Genomic DNA, 16,302 nt, shown 5'->3' on the forward strand with positions numbered 1-16,302 from the left:
ATCCCGCACATGGGCGGGGATTATTCATAGCTTATGACTTAGATGAGTATACCCCTGGATGAGAACTAGGATTACAGGTAAGTAACTAATCCATCCTGACTAGGGTGGTGGTTTCTACCTGGCTTTGGCACATGCCCTATCCTGCCAAAAATCCCATTTTTAACATTGGTTGTCAGCGGTGAGGATAGAACTTGTGTTTGCACTTGACTTACAGTGATTGATGTGTACTACTACCATATCGCAGACCATTACATGCCAGATACTTATTATTTTTCTTTTTGGGCTATTTTTCCATCTTACTAGTTTGAACTTGCTACTTCATCATGTCTGAATTAATTGCATCATCTGTTGCATCCTTGGAAGTGGCCTTTAAGGAGGAGAGTTTAGAAACCTACAATGTGAAGGAATTGAAGGCGATCTGCAAACACCTCAGAATCCAAATCAGGGGCCTCACCAGAAAAGAGGAGGTACAAAAGGCGCTGGTTCAGGTGTTGGTTTTGTTGGGTTGGTGCGTTCTCTGATTGAATAGTTTTCGAGCCGGCGTACGGTTCAGTAGGTAATTGGCTGTGGGTCATTGGGGCTGTCACTGATTGTCCCTTGGGGGTCTTGGTTGATTGGTCATGTATATTTAAGGGGTGTGTGTACTCTTCTGACATGATCCATCAAGGAGGGGGACGTTCAGAGATGAGTGAGCTCCGGTGTGAGGAGGAGGTGGTGGTTGCTGGATCTTCCTAACCTATTTACAACAAGGGGTGGTGAGGGACAGAGTCTCTGAATTAAGCAGAAAGCTCTCACCCAGTCAAGAGATCAGGGCTAGATCCAACACCGTTTTTTAGCTCACTGCACCATCCCAGTTTCAGAACCTGGCTGTATGCAAATTAGTCTGTTCCTGTCCCAGCTAGTAGACAGTTGTGGCTTAAGCTTTGGATGGGGGAGGTGGCTCAAAAGGCTGCCGTAATAAAGCTTCCTTTCAGAGGCTCTAAGCTGTTTGGGGAGCTGTTGGAGACTGTTGTGTTTTTATCTAGGAACCTAACTCAATATTTCTATTTTATGCCTTTGTGCGGTTATAATCAATAATATCCCCATAAATGCATAAGAATCAAATCCATATTAAGTTGTAGCACATGCAGTCACATTCAGCAAAGCTACTTCCCCGGACTCCTAGAAAGCACAACGAGTTCTCTAAACAAACCAAACCTCCAGCAACCTGGGAAATCCCTGTTTGCTTTTGTTTTGATTTCATCCTAGAACTCCTGCGAAGCACGGCAAGAACGGCCAGTTCTTAGTGACATCTTTATTGACGTCTTATGTCCAAACCTTACGTCAAACCCGGCACCTTTCAGGTATAAATATGCCTACGTTGCCTTAACCCTATCGCTGCGGCGGCTTTTCCCGCTGTGTGCGGCAGATTTGAAATTACCGCGTTACATGACGAGCTGGCCTTGTCATCCGCGCACGGCAGGTAAGCGCCATGACGAGGCCAGCTCGTCATTAGCCTCGAAGGGGTTAAGCAAACACACGGGGGTGGTTTTGGAGCAGAGCAGTTATCTACTTGCCGAGAGCCCAGCTGATGCGAGTGCCCACGGACGCTGCCCCTCCCTCTTGACGCGCTGAGAAAGACGCGGTCTTTTTCTCCAGCCGAGAAAATCCAGCTCCGGCGTTTCCAGCCTACCCTTGCGGGTTGCTGGGATATCGAGTCCTGACAGAGATACCAGACCTCCTGCTTTCTAATACCAAGGTACGGAGATGACTAAACCCTTAAAGAGAATTCTTGATTCAGATTCTTTGCATAACCAACTTAACTTAAACTGCTACTTACTCCTTCGCACGTATTAGGCTTAGGTCAAGTACACCGGGGTAGGCGTATTTTAGAAGCACCAGTTGAGTACGTTAGTCAATGTATATATGTATGTATATCTTTTATCCATTTTAAAGTATCTTATGGCTAAGAAACCATATCAATGCTTTTACAGTATTATTTCATAATACTCCTTTTACTGTACGCACTTTACTTTATCTTAAGTATTGCAATTATGGCAATTCATTTCTCTTGCATGAGAAAGAAGACTGTTCAATAAATTACACCTTTTATTGAAAACGCCCGTCTCTTTTCTCTGCACTCTGGTGAAACTAAGTACGCACAATTGACTGAGTGAAATAGCTGTTTGTTTTCACACGACTCTAGAGATACACTCTTATTCTGAGGGAGCAAAGTTGTCATGTTATATGGTTGTCAGAAGCTAATCCCTTCTTGTCTATCCAGGGAGGTTAAACTCCTCGTTTATTCGAGAACGTTTCTAGTGACCTCTGAGCTAGCAGGCAAACCTTAAGTCTAATATAGTCAGTAGAGACCTAGTCGACCTCAGTCCTACGTCTACACTGCTAAGTATAATATTCCAATGCGCAGAGCCTATTGGGAATATAGGAACTACACTACAAGACCTTGATTAAGAAAACCGCGGTGGACAAAAAGTAGTTGGCTCCAGTCAGCCCTTCACAGAGGGGGAATTTTGCCGGATAAAAGCGGGCTTTTGGGCAGGCGTTTTCAACCAAGAAGGCAGCCCAGCCATTTTATGGTAGAGGACGTGGCCGGGGTGTCCCTTCCTTCCACAAGTCCCGTGCTCAACAGGGTGCCTCCTCTCCTTCAGGGCCCTCCAAGTTTATGATTATGTGAGGGGGTTCAGTGATGGCACCGGTTGGGGGTCTTTTTTTCCAGTCTGGGAGGAATTTGTTCGGGATCAGTGGGTCCTACAGGTTATCAAACCCGCTATCAAAACAAATTTGTGGTTCTCCGGTAGATGTGTTCAGAGCTACCCCTGTTCCCAAATCTCGGGTCAAGTATCAGGCTCTGTTGGACACAGTTCAGGACCTGGTTTCCAAAGGGGCTTTGATGATGGTGCCTGTAAGTCAACAGGGTCGAGGGATATACTCGATCCTGTTTCTGATCCAGAAACCAAATGGAGACTTCCGTCAAGGCCTGGATCTGACGGCGGTAAATTTGTGTATCCCTCATCGGTCCTTCAAAATGGTGTATCTGCAGCTGATTCTACCCTTCCAGTCGGTCGGGGATATCCTGGCTTCTCTGGATCTCAGCACGCCTACTTTCATGTGACGGTTCATGTGGCTTCCCTGAAGTTCCTGCAGTTCTGTGTGGGCTTCGATCATTACCAGTTGAAGGTATTGCCTTTTGGGCTGTCTGCCTCTCCTAGGGTGTTTACAAATGTGTTGGCACCCTTGGTGGGGTTGTTGCATGCTCAGGGGATTCTGGTGTTTCTTTACTTGGATGACTGGTTTATCTCTTCCTCTTCTTTCCTTAAGTCTCAAGAACATACCCTGAAGGTTTGCAGGTTCCTTCAGCAGTTTGGGTGGATTCTGAATTTGGAGAATTCCCATCTTTGCCCCACTCAGGAAATGCTGTTCATTGGGGGGGTTTTCAACACCAAGTTCAGCCCAAGCTAAGGCATACAAACCAGTGCTACACATTCGGAGGTCAGATAGGTACGCAAGGTTAAGACTGGAGTTAGGCCGATCGAGGCCTGACCTGACATGCCAGGGAGAGATTATAAAGTTATACTTAAGGATTATAAGGGCCCCGGGTTCACTCCTTGAAACACCATTTGAGATACATCTTTCAGGGGTCAAGTACGGCCTGGCACACCAGCCTAGGAAAAGTTCTTAAAACATTGAAGATTAAGGAAGAAAGCAGATGCACTCGGTAGTGGATTCGTATAGGTTTCCGGGCGCCGCATAGAAATTAACACAATATAGTTAACGCAATGCTTGTTAGACGGTGCTAAAAGGTAAAGGGAACCACTATTCCTCTTTAAAACTGGCTGCTGCCTCACACATTTACAATACTCCCTATCACACGTGATATTGCAATACAGGTCATATAAACCAATGTTTCCATCAATTTTGTCAATGCATAGGAGAAATAAATTATTTTCTTTGTAGTTCAGTTTCAGGTTTATTCTTGTACGGTTTGTTCTGGAAACTTTCACACAGCGGCCCCGTGTTTCGTCGTATTGGGAATGTAACCCACGACTTTTTCAAGGCTATTTCCAGTTCGGTGCCTAGGATGTGTTTAGTGTCTCTTATGTAGGACGGGAGATTAGTCACAAGTGGCTTCAGAAATATGCCCACATACTCTGATATTCTCTCTGTTGGTCCTCCTATACCTGATATGATAGGTCTTCCTGTGGGAAATGCATGTGGTTTGTGTACTTTAGGTACCTTGTAAATACACGGATACCTGGGTCGGTCCACTCTTAGGTATGTCAGTTCATTATCATCAAGTAGGCTAGATCCATGCAATCTTTTAAGATGGGCATTGATGTAGTCAGTGAGGCTCCGTATGGGATTGCCTTGTAATGTTTCATAGCAGTCTTTGTCCTGTAATTGGTTAAGTATTTCTTGGTCATAGTCACTGCTTTTCATAATCACCATATTTCCACCTTTGTCTGCTTCTCTGATGGTCAGTTCTCTATTGTCACTGAGTTCCCTGAGTGCTATTCGTTCTTTTTGTGTGAGGTTGTCCCTTTGGATATGAGATGCTGTTTCCCTGGTGTCAAGTTTATCTAGATCAGCAGACACTAGTTTGTAAAATAGGTCTATGTTATTTCCAGCTGGGAGTGTGGGTGTCCACTTGTATTTTTCTTTGAGATTGCTAGAGATGTTATCCAGTATTATGGGTGTCTTTCATAGATTCACATGCCTGAATCATTCCCCGTCGTCGAGACGGGAGTCTCTGGTACATAGAAAAGTAATGTCATATAGACATACATAGAGAAAAGTAGGCATAAGGGCCTTGTCCTTAGTAGCCTATCTATCTATTTTTGTAAAAAGGACCAAACTCCCGAAGGTAGCCAATCAGCTACCACCTCCCTCTAGAACCTTCCTGTCAGGAGCCTCAGTCTCTCAGATTTTCGTACGCACTAAGCTAGGTAGGCGTAATACCTGTTCGAGAAAGAAGTGAGTCCTTCCAGGGGAGGCAGGAGGGTTGCATGCGAATCTGTGAAAGACACCAATACTGGATAACTGCAGTTACAGGTAAGTAACGCATTTCTTATCCAGTATTATATGTGTCTTTCATAGATTCACATGCCTGAATCAGAGTAGCAAGCAATACATTATGCACATTTGTGATGGAACAGTATACAGCAGTCTGAGATAATAAATATCATGCGACTAAGAACCATCAACAAGTAACAATAAATAAGTAAATAAATGTGCATACCAGCGAAGGATGGCGGGAAGGAGGAAGGCTCACCTCACTGGAATAGATGGCGAAGCACCGCCTGGCCCACTGCTGCATCCTGCAACAGTTCCGTATCCAGGCAGTAGTGCCTGGTGAAGGTATGCAGCGACTTCCAGGTCGCTGCCCTGCAAATGTCCAAAATTGGAACTCCAGCAAAGAGCGTTGCCGATGTGGACACAGCTCTTGTAGAATGAACCCTTACTTTGGAGTGTAACGGCCTTCTGGCTTTGTCGTGGCAAAAGGCAATTGACGAAGATATCCATCATGAAATACTTTGCTTGGAAAGCTGAATGCCTTTTCTTGGTTTACTGAAAGCTATGAAAAGCTGGAAAATGGTGTCTTGTCTTTTCCCTTTGTTTTTTCTTTGTATAGTGATATTATCAAACTATATATATAATGTATATGTTTCTCTGTTGGAAATTAATAGTGGATTTGTTTTGTTTAGAAATTATGACTGAATGTATATAGTAATATGTTCCTCACCCCCGGTTAAGGGGGAACAAAAAATGTGTTAAAAACTTCAATAAAAATTATTTTAAAAAAAAAGAAAGAAAAGCTGGTTCGTTTTCCTGAATTGTTTTGTCTAGTCGAGGTAAAATTTAAGACATCTCTTCAATCTGTCTTGTTCGCTCTCACTGATGCTAATTGTGTCTAGGGATTTGTACTGGAGCTAACTGATTTTCCTTCACCTGTGTTTTGGGGAGCATTTTTCGGTACCAAATGGTCGTACTTTTTGGCAAAAGTAAACACCCTGCCACTGGTGTAATCCCACTCATCCCGTTTTAGTTTTCTGCTCTTGCATTGCTTAACGTCCGTAACATGACGTTGTAAAATGTCTTTCAGGATTAAGTAGTTTTTATCAGTTACCTCAGGTAAGTTTAAATCCTTGATTTCTGACTCCAATTTTTCTGTTTCATTCTGGAGTAGAGTCACTTTTTCTCACGATTCTCTATTAATAGCGCCATCAATCTGTTAGATTTATTAGTAAGTTCGTATTAGTTATTAGTAAGGAAGAAAGCATAGAGCGGCTGGATATCCCTCTGAACGCTTGGAAAAGATCTATAAACCAACAAGTATGTGAAACCTCTTTTGATTTGGATCTCAATTCTCTTTGCTCAAGATCCCCTGGATAACCCCTACAAGGCAGGCAAAGCGCAACCTTACCTAGGTACGCTCTCACTCCATCTGCCCGAAGCAAAATCCTCAACATGAGATTAACCTGATTAGGAATTGCTGATTTTAAGTAGGCCTGGGCTGTAAATTACGCTCCGCTCGCGGAATTTGGGTAATTTTGTGGTCCGCGGAGAACGCAAAGTTCTCAAATTCTGCGTTCCACGACTTGGCGAAATATTTTGCTTGTTCACGTTCTCAAAATTTGTGTTCTCGAGATCTTCCCCCCGAGCACGCAAACCGTGATCGCGAACAGTAAAAACGCATCGCGAACAAGCTATTCCGCGTGTTCACGGAATTTCTGTGTGTCCGCTGAGATTTTTTACCGTTTCGCGAAGATTTGCATGACGCGATTACACAAATTCCGCCTACCCCTAATTTTAACCCTGCATGGGCCCGTGCGGGGGAATCTATAAACTGCAGACTGTGCCCCTACACGAAGGAATTCTGGTTGCATTTTCTATGTTGTTGCTGCAACATTAATAACAATCGTTGGCATCTCCTGCGTCTGATCTGTATCACCAATGGAATAAAATCCTGCAGCTATGCATTATCCTTGTGCCTATCTACCACGGACATGATGACTCCTGCAAGACTGGCAAAATTCATCCATCAAATCAGGATTGCCCTAATAGTTGCCAACGAAAGCAATAACACTCTGGTGAAGGGTACTGCAAATTTGGCTGAAGAAAGCTGATCGGCTCTCCAAATAGGTCTGCTGTTTTAAACACCTCTAGCTTGCCCTTTTAAGATAGCGCTAATTCCAGAGAGGGTCAATCGAAATGCTAGAGTGCTTAGTTCATCCTCCTGTAACATAGTTTTTTCCCCCCAGCTTAAAGGGGACCCCACGAAAGCACGCAAGGCCACCCAGCATAGACAACAAACTCTGAGGAAGGCCGATTGCATTGGCATTGGGGTGCCAAATTTTAACCTAACATAAATTGTAGCTTTTTGTATTACTGTTCTAGTTTTACACTCTGTTTTTGCTGTAATGATTTTAATTAATTGAACAGTGACAAATGTAGCCATAGACAAATGGAGAGAATGGAGCCAGCAAATGGGAAGCCTATAAAGCATGCCTCTTCCAGACAGTTTAGCCTTGTCTAGCTGAGTCCTAAAAAAAAATAGGAGAGGGACAAACTCTCCTAAACAATGAGTGGAAATAGGATAAACAAATATGTTTACTACTCAGTAGCTAGTAAATAAGGCTCTATCCATTGCATTTTTGTAGAAAGATAATAAACCTAAAAACACAACCTATTTATTGCATAAAAACATTCTAATAATGGGAAATAATTCAGAAAAATAGAAAAGCACAGAAAAGAAGACTCGGTCACCAGCCCAAAAACTGATAAATTAATAACTGCTGCGCAAAGGCATTAAAGAAATCGGAAAAGCAAAGAATGGGGAAGAGAAGCAGGCACAAGCACAAAACACAGCCAAAACAAAGAAGAGCGAAAAATACACACACAGCAAATAAATTCTGCAAAAAAAGATATATATAGATTCCAAAAAGCAATAAGATTGAACGGACAAAAGCAAAAACACGTAACACGACCAAAAGTCAGACAGGCTACAAACACACACACACACACACACTCTCTTAAAGGTTGAAACACCTGTGTGTCGAGGCCAACACTGTCTTTGAAGGGGTTATTTGGTTTCCATGAAATGTGAAATCGATGTTAAAGGTGTGGTTAGTGTAGGAGAGTGGGGTCTGCAATCCTATGGTCCCCCCCCGATTTTTGCTTCACTGGTTTACGACTTTCCCTGGCTGTGGGCCTGCTAATCAGACCCACAGCCTAGCGGTCTCTCTCTAAATTAACATCCATGTACCTTAGGTGCATATCTAATTGGATACTGGGTCACCTTATCAGTCCCTGTACAGTGTACCTTAGGTACCCAGGGCATAGGTGCACTCAGGGCCTACCAGGGGCTGCAGCATGTATTATGCCACCCCTGGCTGGCCATCCAAATCTGACACAACTGGCTGATCAATCAGCTGGGGCAAGGTGGTGTAATCACCCTTTGCTGTAGATATAGTATACCTATATCTAACCCTAAAATGGACACATATCCTCCTATCAGTCACTCCTATGGCAGGCCTTATCAATCCTGAAGGCGGAGTGCTTGGAATTATGTGAGATGGTGCTCTAGCATGAGCTGAGCCTGACTTCAGCTTTCGGAACCAAGTCCTTTAGCTGTTTCCATGATAACGCTATACCATATACTCTTAAGTGCATTATAATCCTCGCGGATATTGCTAACTGATAGCATTATCAAAACATGTCGAGTAAGGTGTCATACGAATTGGAATACTACCCCCTCGCCAATTCTGGTGACTGGGGTAGCATTCCACCCTTCTAGAGGGACACGACATGTATGTAACTGTGAACCCCGGTTAAAGTTAACTCGAGCCTCAGCATCACAAAATGGATGCTGCCACCACAGACACAAGTCTGACCTCCTGCTGCTGGGAGTCCTTCCAGCGAGGGAGGCTTAAACAAAGGGTTCCTGCCTTGGGAGGTGCTAGCACCACCTCAGACAGGATTTTGTGCATTGGGTAGGACAGGGCTGAAAGGAATGAGACATGCCTGGGGCACACAAGGTGTCCCTGTGCATACACCGGTCTAAACCAGTTCCCGCGGCTCTCCAGTCCCAGCTCTGGCGCAAGACCGGACAAAGGATAGGGGGTGTAACCACCCCCCTTCCTGGTCCCACCCATAGGAGGGACCTAGTCGTAGTAAAGCCCCCTTTAGCAGGATAAAGGTAGGAGCTGGTCCCATTCCACATTAGATTAATCCTGAACTGAAACTCTACAAGAAACTCTGGACTTTGACTTTCTGAACAGAAGACTGAAGAAATATCCTTTGTGGGCAAGGAGTGTCCAACCTGCACAAGCAGGCACCATCAGCGTCCAGCGGCTTCCCTTTGTCGTCTTCCCTCGAGGATCCAGACTTCAGAGCCCGACGAGACCCGGATTCCCAGACCTCTCCGACCTCTACCTATATCTGCAGCACAGCTGAGATCCGTGGGTGCGACGATACACGTGGGACCGGCCATCTTGGAAGAAGCAGCACTTCGCTCCAGCACGACTTCTGAGGTAACCTCGACCAAGTGCTTTGGGGACTGAGAAGCCCTAGCCCCGAGCAGCTCCTGCACCGAAGACCAGCCCTCCAGCATCCACGAGATCTGCGTGGGGCCCTTCTGCCTGTTTGCTGCTCGACGCGTTGTCTGGTCACTTGCCAGCTGGCTAGTTACCTCTTAGACAACGAACCTTGAAATCCAATCTGCTGGTCTAGTTGCTCCAGACTGGCCCTTGCCTGCAAAGGTGAAGCACCCCCGACCCTCCTGGTCCGCACCAGACGCAGTTTCCACTCACCGCGTGGGTTGCCTTTGACAAGGCCTGTTGACTCCAAATCTGGATCCGACTCCGCTGACAGCGAGAGCCTGCGTGGGACAGCTCGTGCCTCCATCCTGGTCGTCGAAGACACCTCCTGGTCCACGTGGCTGCAGAGACAAGCGTCCAGTCTTCACCTGATCGCGACAACGACATCTGGTTCCTTCCTGGTTCCACTCCAGTCCCTGGCTAGTGCCTTTGAACATTGTCCCCTCTGCTTTCAGGTTCTCCTCTTCACCGATCCACCCTTGGATCACACCGGACATCTTCCTCCTGGTCGCCTGCAGCATCTTTCTCCAAGGCTCCATAGACTTCGATGCGGAAACTCGACACACTTTGACACCTATGCACCCGCAGCCCGTGGGTGAGGTAACACGAGCATTTCGGTGCTCAAGGGTAGATTGACTCTCCTAGTGTCCAGTTCCATTGTCGTTTTAGTCCTAACTAGTCAGGATTGTCCGTACTCACCTTTTTTCCATAGACGTTGTTACGCATCTCGTGTGTGAGTTCACACTGCACACGTGTTCCGTGGGCCTCCTATTATCATATATCAGGCCAACTTCTCACAGTGAGTTTCTTGATGTAAAAGTAAAACAGGACAAAGACAATGTATGTTTCTCTCCAGCCCCCGTGCCTGACTCTCTCCTCTTTCCTTTCCAGATCATGTTGTGTGGATTCCGCTCCGAGAGCTGAGAATAATCCTCATGGGTAGGACCGGAGCCGGGGTCAGCGCCAGCGGGAACACCATCCTGGGGAGCAAAGCGTTTGAGTCTGGAGCCTCATCGGTGTCAGTGACTGCAGTGTGTCAGAGGGGGTTCTGTGAGTACTGGGGCACACTCATCACCGTCATTGACACGCCAGGGCTCTTTGACACAAAAGTCTGCAAGGAGGACATGATGAAAGAGGTGGCCCAGAGGCTTGACTATTGTGCCCCGGGGCCTCACGCCATCATCTTCGTGCTGCAGGGGCGGGTCACCGAGGAAGAAAAGGAAGTCCTCAACCTACTGCTGGAACTGTTTGGGATGGAGACAGAGAGGCACCTGGTCATCCTGTTTACTGGGAAAGATCACCTGGGAGATCGGATTATACAGTTCTTTGTTAATAGTTCTAAGGCGCAATTCAAAGAGCCATATAATGCCCTGATGAATCGCCTTGGGAAACGCTGCTGCGCTTTCAACAACAAAGCAACAGGAGAAGAGAAGGAGAAGCAGCGGCGCGAGTTATTTGATGTCATTATACAGATGGTGGAAGGCAACAATGGAGAGTTCTACAGACACAAAGATGGATAAGACAGCACTGCAACAGACAATGATCAAGTGATTAGAAAAATAACCTACGAGAGGGAGAACAAAATAATGTGTGTGTGTACACTAACAATCAAGTAACACAGAAGGAAATTAAAAAATTGAGACTAAATTGACAGAAAACTAACATGTTAAACTAATATAATGCTCATAATGACTGCCTGGCATTTTTTAGTTCGAGCCTATACAGCTCTTCCGCTGTTAGGTGATTTGTTGAAAGTGCTCTGTGGGGTTTGACACCTCCCATGCTGTTGATTGGCCTTTCTGTGTGTCGTTAAAAAATAAACACTTGCAAATGGCAACATTTTCAAAGGTTTACTCCAATGCAGTATTGCGTCGGTAGCGAGCAGCGGCACGCACGGTGGCTGCTGGGGCTGGATGCATTCTTTCCTCTGATAGTTAAACTCCTGCCTTGTTAGTTAACTCCCCTAACCGACCTCTCTCCTACCCATCACTTTTCACCCTAGTAGCACTACGTTTCCTGTCTTTTTTTTTTAGGTCGAGCCCAAGTCCCACACCTGTGCTGCTCTGCAAGACTGCTGCAGTGGAGTATAAAAGATAAGCCCCACCCACTCTCTGACCATATTTTTCATTGGCTTGTGTCTTTGTCCTTAAATGTTGCCTTCTGATTCCTTAATAGGGTTGTTAGTCCCTCCTTAGTACCGCATTGCCTTCATTTGTAACCTCCCATGGCTACTGGCCCCTTTACTTCGGTTGTTACACGGTAGTGTTATTTAGTCTTGTAAGCACTTTCATCTTTATTGAGTTTCTTCTACTTCAGGCATGACGTGTTTTGCTTCCTGCATTGTAAATATTTTTTTAATGACTGCTTGTGCGCAGCCTCAGACACTCATGTCCCCTTAAATCTCCAGGAAAGGTGTTTTTTTAAATAATTATTATAACCATGGTGCCTGTTTCATGGACTGACATATGCATGTTTTATTGCACAGGTGCTGTTCAATCCACATTTGCTGCTTTGATGGTGCTTTCCACAGAGGAACATTGCTTTAAGAGCTCTTTGCAAGTGACATTAGTTTTGTGTTTGTTTTTTTCAGTTTTTAGGGCTCGTCCTACGCAACGCGCATGCGTTGCATAGGAAAGAGACCTTAAGCAGTCTATACCCTTTTTGAGGCAAACTCGTGCACGCGTTCCATTGCCTTCAATGGAACGTGTGCACGAGGGGCGATTGCCTCGCGGGAGTGAGCGGCGATAATTAATACCAAATGGTGCTGCGAGCGGCAGCGCCATATGGTATTAATTATCGCCGCTGGCTCCCGCGAGGGAATCGGCAGGCCCCCTCCCCCTGCTGCCATGCGAGGAGCTCGCGCGTGCGCTTGTTCTTCCTTTAAGTGGTGGGGCTCTTCATTAGGTAGTGCATTTCATGTATAAACACCAACTAGAAAGACATCTTCTGCCATCAGAACTTCCAGGTAGGTATCCGCCATGACCAGAGCTGTCAAAAGCATTTAGAGAAGGAATGAAAGAGGCCTTTGTTACTTTGCTGACACCATGAGAAGACAAAGTAGAGTCGTGCCAGCCCTCTGAGACACAAAGGTGTTTGTGCAGATCAGATAAGGTGTCCGTACAAGTCAGCCATTTTGGCTGCGGACCATACCATGTCAACCTCTGACATCACCAAACCACTCCCAGGTCCACACACCCGGGTGGATTGCAATGTTTTGCATTTAGAATTTGGGGCCATGCTTTTAACTGTTAAATATATCATTATATTATTTAAAAACACATATGGAACAATCTCACAATAAAATCATGTAGTGCTGTTGAACGTCAATTTCAGTTTAGAAATAAGGACAGCATGAGATGAATCAACCCGATACAGTAACAGACAAAAACAAGCATTGGCATAGCCAATAGGTCTCGCTTTTGGAACCTTATAAGTATTTAGTTATGCAGCACAGTATCCTTGGTGCAACAACATCAACTGTTGCATGGCTAAAGACTTATAAGGTCCCAAAAGCGAGATATTGGCTATGCCAATGCTTGTTTACCTTGGCAGTGCAGTGCACCTCATGTACAGAGGCCAGAGACGTGACCGTTGGGGTCTCCCTTACCTCTCCCTCTGAGCACAGGACACCTTGCTGCTTAACATAAAATAAGGCACAGTTCAGGGGAGCAGTGGTACACGGCTATGAGAACGCCACACACGCCGCTAGTTCACCGGTGCACGCACTGAGCCCACCCCATCCATAAACAATAACATAACATGCAACCCGTGTGAATGGGAGCACTCAGCCCTTCTGTGAGCACTGTACACGTCGCCATATGTGCTCCGGTGCATGCATCGAGCATACCCCGTCCTTTATCAGCAAAATAATGTGCAATCCTTGTGAACGGGAGCACTTATGCACCACTATGTAAGCGCCATACACGCAGTCATTAGTGCTCCTGTGCACGCACCGAGCCCACCCCGCCCATAAACAGTAATCCAGTGCCTTGTTTTTGTTCTGCTCGCCATGAGGGAACTTTCCACATACCATGTATTACGGTTCCACTGCTATTTCCGCACCCAATTAGCAGTCAGGTGAAGCTTGTGACGAAAGAAATCGGGTTCCTTGGTGTCTGTCCATGAAGATGATAGAGAATAGCATGTGGAGATGATGGCATTTATTATGAAGCGTCTTGTGGGAGGGGGCACCAAATGGAAGCAAAGAGTGCAACAGCTTAATGCATTATATACTGCCTGCTGCTTGATTTTCGCACAAACTCACCAGAAGTTATCAGAGTGCTTCACATGAGCACCAGTTGCATTACAGATGGACACGTTCATTTTGTTCGACACAGGGAGATTAAACGATTTGCCCAGAATCACAGAAGGTTGAGCGTCCCCGCCAAGACTCAAACCCAGTTCCCCAGCTTCAAGGCTGTCCGCTGTAGCCCTCAAGCTACGGAAGGATAAAGAATGGGTAGTGACATCTGAAGGAGGCAATGAGTTACCCGCCAACGGCATGGAAAATCCAGTGGATTGCTCATATTGGTGTGTGCAAATAAGCCATGGCGCTGATTGTGAAGCTTCTTGTGGAATAAGTAAAAAATTGCAGCAGAGAGCGTGCCGGCCTCACTCATTACGAGCCACCCACTGCAAAGGGCAAAGAATGGGTGGTGACATCCAGAGAGGGCGATGCATTACCCCCAATGGGTTGAGCAATCCCATGGATTGCTCATTTTATGCTTGTGCAACTGTTTCAGTGCTTACGTGAGACGTACCTGTCTGAGATCAGAATCCTCATTGTCTAACATGCTGGTATTCCACCAATAGCACGATTAATTATTAGCTTTACTCCTTCTGCAAAATAGGGATAGTTCATTGAGCACTAGTGTTATTGCAGAAAGGGGACGGGGATTACTACATTCTTACATGCGTGCTTAAGCTACTGTTTTCCTCTTGTGGCACTACCTCCCATGAACATCTATGATTCACCTTTTAGTATTCAGAATGTCCTGTTAACATGCCCGTCTGCCAGGATTCTGTTCCTACACAATTGTTGAGACGGTCTGTTCCTTTCAGAAGATGTTAGCAGAGTGATTTCTTGCTAGTCCAGAAAGGACCAATGCACTCTCTCAGTGCTGTAACTGCACTGTCCTGCACAGATTTTGTTCTCCTCCTGCCAAGTTCTCACTAAACCAGTTTCCTCGGTCCGCAAGTATTAGCCTGTTGAAAGCATGTTAAATTTAAAAGCAATGCCACTGAACCCCATATGTGAACTGTAATCAGGCTTAAGTAGTGATGGGTTCACTCGACCATTAATTCTTCCCCTATTCTATTATATATTATATCTATTCTATAATATGCATGCGTCTAGTGCCTTACTACTAGTTTTATGATCCTGCAGTGCTTTAATGATTTTGTGTTCCATTGCGGTTCGTATTGTTTGGAGCAGGGGTCTCCAACATTTTCTATAATAAGAGCTACTTATGTTCAACGAAAATCATCCAGAGCTACCAATACTATTAGTATTGTGATAGTGACTTCAACAAGTGAGATTACATTAGTGGCCACCATATGCAAGATTACCAGCAGTGGATGCTGCAGAATCACAGAACTATGCTTGGGATCATGAAACCTTAGTAGGCAGGGGCTGAGTCATCCTACCATCTCAGGGCCCATGAGCCCGGGGACCGACTAGCTGTAGTGTCTCACTTATCCTCCCACTCACTCAGAGGAACAAGTGATTAGACACCCCAGAATACAATGCTCCCGACCTCTTAGGAATTGGGGTTGCAGAACACACCCTTTCCCTCTTACTCCCATACCAGTCCACAATAAGATATGACAGAGACACGAAACTGTTTAAAATATTTATTTTAACTAATGTGCTCTAATATGCAGTATCCATGCCACAACAAGTAGAAAAATGGCTAACACAAAAACGATTAGCATAGCAAGAAGTCCGTAAATCATAAAAGGTGCTGTCATTATATGCGACAGGGCACCTAAACCCCTCCCCTCCTAACACAGGTAAATGATTATATATCAGAAAATCTCTGGGTGTTTAGCAGCAGACCCTGTGCCCAAGTCCATAAATACAAGATCTACATCACCGGTGCTGTCGCGCTCCATTCTCTGGAAAGTCCCTCTTCAAGTGTGTGTATCAACCACCCGTGTATACATGTATGACCGAAGTACTTGTTCCCAAACAGCTCCATCAGCATGTTTTGTCTATGTGCTAAGGCCTGAACAGTGGGGAAAGAAGAACAAGCACTGGGTTACAGTGCTACTAATAATTCTGTGCTACAATTGTATCACAACAACACTATTCGTTTAATATACACCACGCATGTTTATAATCAAGAATATATCTTTATTTTGTCTATTATATATTTTTTTATATTAGTTTCAGTAGAAATTGATGATATATATTCTTTTTTTTCCTCTCTTTTCTCACACAGTTAGAAAGAGATGATAAAATAGTGTTTAAAAGGCCTGAACAGGACGGAATAACAAGGGCCATTGTTAGACCTTGTCTACAGTGTTCAGACTAAATCCCAAGAAAGGACTGAATGCACAAACATCAACGTGTTCTGTGTAAAAGTTGCAATGTGGCACAAAGAAAAATAAATTTGTGTAGTAAAGTGCGCAAAGCAGAAGGCAGTCTATAACTGGCTCATGCTAGCTTAGGGAAAAACGACAATGGCCCCATGGATCACGTGAC

At 45.2% G+C, this 16,302-nt stretch overlaps 1 pseudogene across 1 annotated transcript in view; it reads left to right on the forward strand.

The window, feature by feature from the left end:
- LOC147718172 (verrucotoxin subunit beta-like) overlaps window positions 1-11,431 on the forward strand; it is a 157,351-nt pseudogene extending 145,920 nt beyond the window's left edge. The window contains exon 4 of the transcript XR_015295560.1: window positions 10,488-11,431. The product of XR_015295560.1 is annotated as a verrucotoxin subunit beta-like (transcript). The remainder of the gene's footprint in view (window positions 1-10,487) is intronic.
- The last annotated feature ends 4,871 nt before the right edge of the window (window positions 11,432-16,302 follow it).

This window comes from Lissotriton vulgaris, chromosome 4_2, assembly GCF_964263255.1.
Source record: "Lissotriton vulgaris chromosome 4_2, aLisVul1.2, whole genome shotgun sequence".
Taxonomy (NCBI): domain Eukaryota; kingdom Metazoa; phylum Chordata; class Amphibia; order Caudata; family Salamandridae; genus Lissotriton; species Lissotriton vulgaris.